Source organism: Typopeltis vanoorti, chromosome 24 (genome assembly GCF_054136105.1).
Source record: "Typopeltis vanoorti isolate ZY-2024b chromosome 24, IOZ_Tvanoo_1.0, whole genome shotgun sequence".
Classification (NCBI taxonomy): Eukaryota; Metazoa; Arthropoda; class Arachnida; order Uropygi; family Thelyphonidae; genus Typopeltis; species Typopeltis vanoorti.
Genome location: NC_143572.1, coordinates 10,198,825 through 10,211,425, shown reverse-complemented (window position 1 = coordinate 10,211,425; position 12,601 = coordinate 10,198,825). Strand labels below are relative to the sequence as shown.

Genomic DNA, 12,601 nt, shown 5'->3' with positions numbered 1-12,601 from the left:
CGGGAAAGGCAATGTTAAAGATGGACTCAACAGACCAATTACAACAGCTGAAATTACCACAGCCATAAAGAATGCCAGACAAGAAAATCCCTGGTACCTGATGGGTTAGGGATAGAACTTCACTGTGAGGACTGGGATTTCATGCTTCCCATAGTTATACTCTTTGATTCTTTTTTCTCTGCAGGTCAACATACCAAGTGAATTTGTAACAAGCTATACTGTCCTCATTTCAAAACCTAATAGATCATGCATTAATCAACAGCTGCTATGTGATCTACTCTGCCTAGTTCATATGAAAAAGCAGTAAATGGCAGTACTATCGGTGGACCTTACTCAAGCATTTGATAAAGCCAGCATCCCTTTCTGTTCCATATCCCCCAGAAAACTGGTGTGGGGAAAAGGCTGCTATCCATTATTAAAGGAGCCTATGCCAATACATCTCCTAGTTAATGGTTTCCTATCACACCTGGCCAAAATTCAAAAATGAGTCAAGCAAGAAGTTTGCCCTCTTAGTCCACTGCTCTTTGCATTGGTTCTTGAACCTTTTTTTTTTGCAAGAAATTGACAATTCATGTGCTGTGCAAGGGATATCAGTTCCCTCAACTATGAAGGAAAATATGGTATTAGCATATGCCAATTGGTGTCGTAGGCAATTTAAGGGATAGTGATTCCACATACATCTTTTTGTACTTTGGAAATTTTTTAGCTGAAATCTGACTTTTTTTGCTTTTGAGTAGACATGATCAATATGAGTTGCAAAGCAAAACCTTTATCTAGTTGTATCCATAAGTATTTGGATACTGGCTGCCATAGAAAGGGAGTGCCAAACCCAACAACTTCGTCCTCCAGGGACATTTGTTTTCTTGTGAATAGCATAGCAGTGCTCTTGTCTGCATTAAGATCAATTTGTCATTTTCTGAACCATCGTTCTGGTACTGAGACAACATTTTGCAGTTTGTCAGTTGCCAGTCCAGGTTGCAAGGAGTGGACCATTATTGTAGTATCATCTGCATATAGTGCTATTGTGGTGGCAACAGTGTGTGGAATGTCAACCACATAGATAGCAAAGAGTATAGGTGATGGCAGGGAGCCTAGAGGATTCTTACAGTGATGTTGCATTCAGATGATTTAATTCTCTATAGCTAAACTTGGAGTTTGTGATTGCTGAGGTAAGATTTGGTAAGTCTGACCAGTTATAGTGGAAATTTAGCCTGAGGGAGTTTAAAGAGAAGCCCATTGTGCCACAATTTGTCGAATGCTTTGGCAATGTCCAGGAAGATCACCTGTGTGCTGCTTCCAGTTGAACCTTATGCTGATGTTTACCATGACTGCAAGAATTTGTTCTGTGGAGCGATTCTTCCAGAATTCAAACTGCTCATCTGGGATGACATTTGATTCTTTAGTGACCTTCTGAAGTCTTATTAGTATCACCCTCTCAGCTATTTTTCCTAAACAGGAAAGCAGGCTGAATGGGAAATAATTTTGGGGAAGGTGTACTGCTTTTCCAGGTTTTGGGATTAAGATTACATCTGCTACTTTCCACCATGCAAGAAAGTAGTGATATCTTAATATTGTGTTAATAATAGCAACAATGTGCATCACAGCTTTATGTGGCAGGCATTTGATGTTTTTGTAAGAAATCCCATTTGGGCCTGGTGCTTTCCCTATTCTTAAGTTTAGTGATGATTTCATGTATCTTAGCAGGTGATATCAGTTGGATGGAGTTTATGTACTCTGTGCATACAGTATTCATGTGTGTACTTTACTGATGAAGTCTAGATCTGCATGAATGTAATTTGGACTACATGCTTCTCTAGGCTGTTGGCAAAGGTTTCAAATTTGTCTATATCACGGTAAACCAGACTGCACTTACTATGAATTACTGGTAGAAATTTATGGCTGTGCGTAGAGGTTTGGCCATTTTACAGAGCATCTGGTCCTCTGTTTTTCAGGACTGCTTTGTCCAACGTTGTTGATTTCGATAGTATCAACAACGTTGATACTATCGAAATCGAAAAGGGATACTTTGTATCCCTATGTATCCCTATTGAGCACTGATAAATCAACAGCTGTTGATTTATCAGTGTTCTTGAGCTAGCATTCTGTTGTATTGACATGATCTGCTATTTTCAGGGATCAGGTTTTTAAATCTTGTCCAGAAGTCAGTTGGAGTTTGTGCATGGCAGCTGTTAATGCAGTTGTTATCTGCATTTCTAAGCTCAAAATTGAGTCGTCGATTTTTCCTTTGAGTCTATGGCAGGAACTGACCCAAAAGATTCGTATAGAGCAGTAGTTAGCTTTGTTCAGTTGACAGTTGTGACTCAATCTGGGATATAGTTGGAGATAAGGTTAACCATTTCCCGTATTTGGTACTGATGTGTGATATTTTGTAGTATCGCTATATCAAGGACATCAGGAAGTACATGGGTTCTGGAGGCCCCATGATCATTGTGTTCCTGGTTGCAGCAGAGTCATTGAGATTCTACCGTTTTGATTTGTGGTTCTGCTATTCCAGGCTGTGTGCTTAGTGTTCAGGTCTCCTGATACCAGCACTGATTCATTTTTGTCTAGAATTTCAGTCAAGTCTGCTTCTAGTAACTGTATGTTTGGAGAGTTACATATTCAGAATATATTTTTGGTAGTTGCAGGATTTACAATTTCATCGTGTTCTATATTGAGCTTGACAAATATAGCTGTGCAACCCCCACTTGCACTGGGTCTGTCATTTCAGTATAGAACATTAGTTCCTGAGCTTTGAGTTGTCAGTGATCAAAGCTGCATATCGTTTAGAAGGGTTACCTAAGCACTATAATGTGTCAAATTCTTGTAGTTCATGCATTTCGTTTCCTAGACCATTTGGATTCCAGAACACAATCTGTAAAGAATTTGGCCTTCTACGTTTGTTAACCATCGACAAGTGCAGTCAATGGTTAACTTGTGTGTGTCTCTCACAAACCTTGTTTGTGGAGTCTGGGCTGGGGTTTGCTTTGCTGAACTCAATTAACATTTTGCCCTGAGTGGCTGCTATGACTGTAGCTTTGCTGGATTTGGTTGGGCATTGGGGTTCAGTTTTTATCTAGAGGTTTTGAAGCCGCCACCTCTTTATACTAGGCACATGTTTGTTGTGCCACTGCGGGGGGGGGGGGGGGGGGGGTAATAAACATTTGCTGTAGGTGCAGCCCATGGAGTTTTTGATGGGCTCTTAGGTTTCCTTTTGTTGATCTTTGGGTGGCCAAGTATTACTTGCAGCCTCTGTAGTTGGCAAGATGTGATCTGCCAGAGCTGGAACATTTGGCTGGCTCTGTTTTTGATTTTTTGCAGGAAACCGGTACAGGGTTTTCTCGGCATTTAATGCAACAGAAATCAGCCTTGCAACAGCAGCAACATAAGCGGCTAGATTTTTGACAAAAAGTGGCACTGTTTGCTTGTCCAATAACATACATTTCCGTAAAAAAAAAATTAAAAAAAAATTCAAGGTTTATCTGCTCAGAGCATACAAGAAACTTTAATGGATTTAATCTATGGTTTTGAGGGTCTCTTGCGACTTCCTCAAGTTACTGTGTTACTTTCACAGCATTCTGCAATACAGCCTTGAATTCCCCCCCGCCCTTTTTAAAGTGAATATATGTTATTGGATGTTTTTATTATCTAAAAGTTTGGTGAGCATGCAGTAGTTGGCTCCCATATCTGCCTGTATTTGAACCCCCCCTCGTCTGTGTTCCTGGCTTTTGTAAAATTGATTTTACGATTTTTGAGGGCCATGGCCATGAACCTTATGTTGGTTCATTTCGCTTCCATGAGGGGGGGGGGGGGACTCAGAGTCTGGGACTCTGACTACTGTTGTCAATGATCAGAGTGGTTGTTGGCTTCTCTAGCCCAACCTGGAGTTCAACGGGCCATTTCGTTTCCAAAAGTTATAAAAACTCCTGAATTGTGCAAACGCCCGCTCGAACTCTATGGCTTTCCCTGGGGATCATCCATTTAAAGTTTGTAGAACAATCCTAAATTCTAAGATGCCAAATCAATAAGAATGCCAACTGTGAAGATACCAGATCGATATCACAAAGGTTGAATTAATGCAAAAGCCATATATTTCCCATATACGAGTAGTGAAAAAGGTCATCATCAAATTCCTGACATGTACCCTCAAGGGGTGTACAGGATATGATAGTACTACATGAAAAACATACATCATTACCAACTTCCTATCTACAACTTTCCTCCAAATCAATCTGTTACCTGTCAAGACTCCAACACTATCAGAACCTATATTTTTATCTTCTAAGGCACTTTTTACCCTATCAATCCACCTATATCTTGATCTTCCTCTAGGTCAGTGGTGGCAAACCGTTTTATGTCTGCATGCCAAAAGTTTACAAATCGAGTTGCTGACATGCCGGGCATGTCAGCAACTAATTAATACAACACTAATTAATTAACATTAATTAATATAAAATTAATTACAGAATTTTATTGAGACAAGTTTAAAAATTAATATAGAATTTCATAATAATCTCATTAATATATCAATTTATTAATGAGATTTTTTGCTGTTGTACATTAGATGCCAAATGCTTTATATCAGGTTCATATTTTGTTACTTTTAGTAATACACATGCGTAACTAGATTTATCAGTCATTCTATTTCTTAAACTGTCTTTTATAAAATGACTCACAAGCATATGTAGGGGAGAAAATTGATAATATAGCCATCGCTAGTTTTTTTAAAAAACAAAAATTTTCAGGAATGGTATTCCAAAAGTTCTCAATATTTCCTCTTCTGCATTCTTTTTAATTGCCCCCAAGAATCGATTATTTTCCATTATTTCCAAGTCATTTCTCAAATCGACAAACTTCATCATCATCATCATCAAATTCCTGCCATGTACCCTCAAGGGGTGTACAGGATATGACAGTACTACATGAAAAAACTACATCATTACTAACTTCCTATCTACAATTTTCCTCCAAATCAGTCTGTTACTTGTCAAGACACCAACATTATCAGATCTTATATTTCTATCGTCTAAGGCACTTTGTACCATATCAATCCACCTATATCTTGGTCTTCCTCTGGGTCGTTTTCCTGCCAACCTGGCAGAGAACACTTGTTTTGCTAATCTTTCCTCTCCCATTCTATTTAAGTGACCATACCATCTGAGATTAGCTCTGCTAACGCATTCATGGATGCTGACAATGTCAAGTTCTTTCCTAATATCCTCATTTTTAATATGATATTGCCATTGATGCCATCTGTTCACGCCTCTAATCTTTCTCAGGACTCTCATATCTGCGGTCTCTAGTCTTTTGTCAAGTGTTTTACTTCTGACCCAGCTCTCAGATCCATAAGTTAAAATTGGTTTGAACACTGTCTTGTATACAGCTAATTTAGTGTTCCGACTAATTTCTTTCTTATTCCATATGGATTTATTCAATTGACTTCCCACGATACCAGCCTTGCTGATTCTGTTGTCTATTTCCATATTTAGTTTACCATCCATTTTGGTGAGCATGCAGTAGAAATTGTGCCTAAGTAGCTGAAATGTTTTACTTGTTCCACAGGTTCTCCATTCACAACACAGTTGACATTTTCAATGATTCTGCCTATTTTCATTGTCTTTGTCTTTTTATTGCTGACCTTCATACCATATCTATTACAACAGCTATTCAATTTAGTCAGAGAATCTTGCAGACTTGTAGCGGATTTATTTAGAAGTATAACATCATCCGCATAAAGCAAAGAGCTGACATTAACATCTCCAATTTTGATATCAGGTTTAATACCACATTCCTTCATAATGTGATCCATATAGATAATGAATAACAGAGGGGATAATGTACATCCTTGTCTCACACCAGATTTAACTTTAAACCATCTTCCTGTACTTCCTTCAATTCTAACTGCTGACTCACAACTCAAATAAAGACTAAGTATTGCTTGATATAATGCCCCATTCACACCATATAACTGCAGCGTATTGAATAGCTTCTCTCTTGGCACTTTGTCATATGCCTTTTCCAAATCGACAAAACTTAAATACAGATCTTTGTTATATTCCCATGCTTTCTCAACTATTTGTCGTAAAGTGAAGATCTGATCCTGACAGCCTCTATTTGGCCTGAATCCAGCTTGTTCTTCACCAAGCTTTTCTTCCACAATTCTTCTCAACCGTTTCTCAAGTATACTTGCATAGATCTTGCCAGGAACACTCAGTAGGGAAATACCTCTGTAATTCTCACATTCAGTTTTATTTCCCTTTTTATATATGGGTACTATGAGAGCTCTACTCCAATCATCGTGAATTCGTCCCTCTGTCCACCCCTTCTGAACTATGCAGTGCAGCCACTGCAAGACTTTTATACCAGAGCATTTCTGGTCGAATATCATCTACTCCTGCTGCCTTTCCACATTTCAAGCCTTTGATGGTTTTTTCGACTTCAAGTATGGATATGTATTCCTGACTGCATGCCTGGTCAGTGTTTTTTATCACTGTGCTGTTATCACTGCTTGTTTCATTTAGCAGTTTTTCAAAGTAATTACTCCATACTTCAAGGATATCTTTTTCTCCTGTTTTCATTTCACCTTTATCATCTCTAATTCCTTTTACAGCACTCTTTCCTCCATTCCTAAGCTTCTTCAACAACCTCCAGAATATTTTGCCACCTTCTTGATATTTATTTTCTATATTCTTGCCAAAGTCCTTCCATGACTTTTGTTTAGCTAGTTTTACACACTGTTTAGCTTTCTTACATTTATCTCTGTATTCTGTAAGAGTAAAAGCTGACTTATTTGCCAGGAACTTTTGATATGCTTTCTTCTTTTCCTTCACTGCCTCTTTAACTTCCTGTGTCCACCAGGGAGTTCTGATTTTTTTATCCTTGCACACAACCTCACCACATGCCTCTCTGGCAGAATCAATCAATGTTTCCTACAGAGTTTGCCACTGAATCTCCAAGGTTTGATTCCTGTTCTCAAACTCTTTCATTTTCTTTTCAATAATATTTCTGTATATTAGTCTACAGTTCACATCTGAGAGCTGCTCAACTTTTATTCGCTTTAAAACTTTCTTACATGTTATTCTTTTCAATATGAAATTCAATTTTATCCTGCTCAAGACTAAATAGTGATCACTTCCAATTTCAAATCCTCTGTACACTCTGGTGTCCTGCACCAAGGAGAAAACATCACTATCAACAATAACATAGTCAATGAGACTTTTCTTATTCCTAGCCTCTTCTCTCCATGTGAATTTGTGCACATTTTTATGTTGGAACATGGTGTTAGTAAGGGTGGTTTGCTTAAGGGGTGCTTAAGGGTCAAAGCTGTATAACTGAGAGGAGACCTCCACATAGCCTTTAAAGGAATGCGGAAAACTGACCAGGGCTTCTGACCTAATGTCCAATCCTCACCTTCTCGTGGTGCACCCTGTTGGGTATCTACTTTGATACTGAACGAACGAGGATGGGCTGGCAATTTGGGATTTAGCCGACCAAATTGTATTCTTATTGGTTAAACCAAAATAAAAAAAAAAAAAAAAAATCGACAAACTTTTGTTTCCATATAGAACTAGATTGAAAATTGATTAGTTGCATTTCTATATCTTCCAAATTCAGCCACTCGAAAATCTCCAAATTGAGTTTATCTGTTGATGTTGTGTCCGGATGCAAAATAAATTTTGATGTCTCTGCAAATTGCCTGAACTGCGGAAATCTTGAAGAAAATTCGTTGATTATCGACTGAATAACTGTAGAAAACTCTTTTGTCAATTTAACTTGATCTGTTTTTTCATGGGATTCTAGATCTGCAAAGACTTTTTTTGTATTTGGAAAATATCGGAAGGTATTGGAAATGACGTCACGATTAAAAATTGATAATTTAGCTTCGAATGATTTGATTAAATCAAACATGACAATAATTGTCTTGTTAACACCTTGCAGTTTAACATTTAATTCATTTAAATGTAAACACAAATCAGTAAAAAACATTAACTTTGAAAGCAATTCGACATTCATTAATTGATTGTATTTTTCAATGATTTTCTCATTATGTAAAAAAAGTCTGACTTCATCTAAACACTCAACAAATCTTTGAAGAACTTTCCCATGACTTAACCATTGGATGTTGTTGTACATAAGTAAACCACTGTACACCGAGTTTACCTCATTTAATAATTCTATAAATTTTCATTATTTAAAGCGCGTGCCGATATAAAATTGACCAATTTTGTTACAATGCTCATAATATCTTCCAGTGGCTTGAAACTAGCCTTTGCACACAAAACCTGCTGATGTATAATACAATGAAAACCCAGAACTGAATGTCCAATATATTTGGTAAATAAATTGACGAACCCATTTTCCTCTCCAGTCATACTGCGAGCACCATCAGTAGTTACTGATACAATTCTGGAGGGATCTATATCTCTTTCAGCAAGTGCATTTACAACTGCATTGCAAATATCTATTCCTTTTGTTGTTGTTGCTAATGATGTTAAACTTATCAATTCTTCTTTGACGTTATTCCCAACACAATAAGAAATAAAAATTGCTAAACGAACTGATCCAGTTATGTCAGTACTCTCATCAAGACAAAGAGAAATTAAACCAGAAGATTTTATATCTGTTTTTTGCTGATTAGTTATATTTTTAGCCATTTTTATGATTCTATCTTTCACTGTGTTTCTAGCCAAAGGCATATCTTTTATTCTTTGAATAATTTTTTCCTTGTTTTCAAAATCTTCAAAGAGAACTGGTTCATATTTTAACCATGCTTCTTTTATATATTCCCCATCACTACAAGCAATTACATTTGAGGCAAAAAAACTAGCAGCAGTTATATTTGAACGACTGCTGATAAATTTCATTAGGGTTGTTGACTGGATATTCCTATTTTTAATTACCCGTGCAATAAATTCTTTCTGTTCGTCCTTGCTTTTCTCAAGGAGCTATTTATGGTTTATCTCATAATGCCGTTTTACTGACGACGTTCTGCACACAACTGTCCAGGAACATAAAACGCATATTGCTTTATTGTCTTTATTAATCATGCTATAATCTTCAGTCCACCAGCTTTGGAACTCTCTGCTGCTTGACTGTGATAATTTTTGTTTTTTATTTTCACCAGCCATGTTCGGTAGAACTGTAACAAAATAATTCACAACTTAAATCAAATGCATTTTTTATAGTTTCAAAAAAATCAACATTTTATTATATGCCTAAATTAAATTATCTTTATAATTCCCATTTACAGTAGCAAAAACAAAATAGTGCACATACACAACAATAATGCACTAGCCGCTGCTTATTTCTGCCTACTGGCGGATGTGTGAGTTCCCCTTCCAGCTCAAATGCAAACAAGGCAATAAAAACCAATCATGGGTTCAAACTTTGTATGAGTTGAGCCCACCAGTAATGATAAGTTCTGTCAGAACAATAAACGACACCCCGACGTGAATGTCTTAAAACAAAGAAATATATAGTGAATGTTATGACACTTGCAGATGTTATGAAATTCGGTTGAAGAGAATTAGCATTTCAACTCAAAAATTGTCAGTTCCATTTGTCTTTGGGTTGCATGAGCTTTTGTTAATACAGCACCAATCAAATTCATGTCTTCATAGCTGTAAAACAAAATTTAACTTGTACATATTGTAACAATTAAAAAAAAAAAAAAAAAAAAAAAAAAAAAGGCTGAATAATTTATAAGCGTATAAAAGGATATCACATGTAAATCGTTGACGTGCCAGCAAAATTGTCAGGTGTGCAATAGGTACGCCACCACTGCTCTAGGTCTTTTTCCTGACAAACTGGCAGAGAACACTTGTTTTGATAATCTTTCTTCTCCCATTCTGTTTAAGTGAACATAGCACCTGAGATTAGCTCTGCTAACACATTCCTGGATGACACATTCCAACTAACAATGTCAAGTTCTTTCCTAATATCCTTGTTTTTAATATGATATTGCTATTGATGTCATCTGTTTATGCCCCTAATCTTTCTCAGGACACTCATATTAACGGTCCCTAGTCTTTGGTCAAGTGTTTACTCCTGACCCAGCTCTCAGATCCATAAGTTAAAGTTGGTTTGAACACTGTCTTGTATACAGCTAATTTAGTGTTTTGACTAATTGTTCTCTTATTCCATATAAATTTATTCAGTTGACTTCCTACCATACCAGCTTTGTTGATTCTGTTGTCTATTTCCATATTTAATTTACCATCTTCACTAAAAACCGTGCCTAAGTAGCTGAAATGTTTTACTTGTTCTATAGATTCTCCATTCACAATGCAGTTGATATTTTCAATACTTCTGCCTATTTTCATTGTCTTTGTCTTGTTATTGCTGACCTTCATACCATATCTATTACCACAGTTATTCAATTTAGTAAGGGAATCTTGCATACTTGTATCAGATTTATTTAGAAGTATAACATCATCTGCATAAAGTAAAGAGCTGAGATTAACATCTTCAATTTTGATATCAGGTTTGATACCATTATCTTTCATAATGTGATCCATATAGATAATGAATAACAGAGGGGATAATGTACATCCTTGTCTGACACCATATTTAACATTAAACCATCTTCCTGTACTTCTTTCAATTTTAACTGCTGACTTAAACTCAAATAAAGACTCATATAATGTCCCATTGATGCCAGACAACTGTAGCATTTTGAATAGCACCTTGCCACTTGTCATACGCCTTTTTTTCCAGATCTACAAAACTTAAATATGGATCTTTGTTATATTACCATGATTTCTGAACTATTTGTCTTAAAGTGAAAATCTGATCCTGACAGCCGTTATTTGACCTGAATCCAGCTTGTTCTTCACCAAGCTTCCCTTCCACAATCCTTCTCAACCATTTCTCAAGTATACTTGCATAAATCTTACCCATAAACACTGAGTAGAGATATACCTCTGTAATTCTCACATTCAGTTCTATTTCCCTTTTTATATATGTGGATACTATGAGAGCTTTACTCCAATCATCTGGAATTCATCCCTCTGTCCAGGGCTTCTGAACTATGCAGTGCAGCCACTGAATGATTTATACCTCCACAGTTGAGCATTTCTTGTTGAATATCACCTACTCCAGCAGCCTTTACACATTTCAGGCTTTTGATGTCTTTTTCTACTATGGATATGTATTCCTGTTTGCATGGCTGTTGAGTATTTTTTTACCACTGTGCTGTCACTGATTGTTTCATTTAGCATTTTTTCAAAGTAATTACTCCATACATCAAGGATATCTTTTTCTCCAGTTTTCATGTCACCTTCATCATCTCTAATTCCTTTTATAGCACTCTTTCCTCCATTTCTGAAAACTTCTTCTTCAACCTCCAGAATATTTTGTCACCTTCTTGATATTTATTTCCTATGTTCTTCACAAAGTCTTCCCATGACTTTTGTTTAGCTTTCTTACATTTGTCTCTGGTACAAGCTGACTAATTTGCCAGAAACTTTTGATATGCTTTCTTCTTGAATAATGTTTGTGTATTTTAGTCTACAGTTCGCATCTAAGAGCTGATCAACTTTTATTCTCTTTAAAATTTTCTTACTTGTTATTCTTTTCAATATGAAATTCTATTTTATCCTGATCAAGACTAGATGGCGATCACTTCCAATTTCAAATCCTCTGTACACTCTGTTGTTCTGCACCAGGGAGAAAACATCACTATAAACAATAACATAGTCAATGAGACTTTTCTTATTCCTTGCCTTTTCTTTCCATGTGAATTTGTGCCTATTTTTATGTTGGAACATGATGTTAGTAATAACCAGTCCAATGTCCTGAACAGAAATCCAACACGTATTTGCCATTATTACTAGCTTTGCTCTTTTTTCCAAATTTTTCCAAAATATTTTTCTTCACCACTGAGTTACTTGTGTATAGAGAATAATGACTTCACATTAATTGCCTTAGTATTCCATGATGCAAAGCACACATCCTTTCAGGTGTGTATAATGCTATGCATTATGGAAAAGGCCATCTATCTCTGATGTAGTGTAATTTAATAATTAGGTGATATGCCTTTTTTTCACCACCTGTATATGGAAATATATGACTGCTGCATTATATCAACCTTAGTATCCCTTCTGGATCTGGCTCCCACTGATGAGACCTCAATAAAGGACAAAACCAGTCTGGGTAGTGGCCCTTCCCATAATGCATAAAATGCGAACAAAAAGGATGTGTGTTTTGTATTATTTGTAATGTGAATTCATTAGCCTCTATATATGAGTCGCCCAGTCATGAATTTCAAGCACCAACTTTGTTTAAACTTGGATAAAGGATTAACCCAAGAATATAATTTATTGGCATCTCTAATTTATAGTATAACCAAAAGAAAAACTTTCAAATCATTCTCTTCATTTGACAAGCCATGCAGTACTCTGACATCCCTGACTACATGATCACTTACAACTAGTGCCTTACACATTGATCTATACACTATCCTTCAATCAGGTGAAGATAACTTTGTGATGTGCAACGCCACAAACACAGTTTTGCCTTTTCTCGTGGAAAAGAGATTCCAGCTCACCTATCCTTACCCTCTGTAATACATAAATCACCACACAAGATCAGATATTTTCGC

General features: G+C 36.5%; 1 protein-coding gene across 8 annotated transcripts in view; it reads right to left on the bottom strand.

Moving 5' to 3' along the window:
* Bre1 (E3 ubiquitin-protein ligase Bre1) overlaps window positions 1-12,601 on the bottom strand; it is a 385,362-nt gene that overhangs the window by 293,194 nt on the left and 79,567 nt on the right. The window lies entirely within an intron of this gene.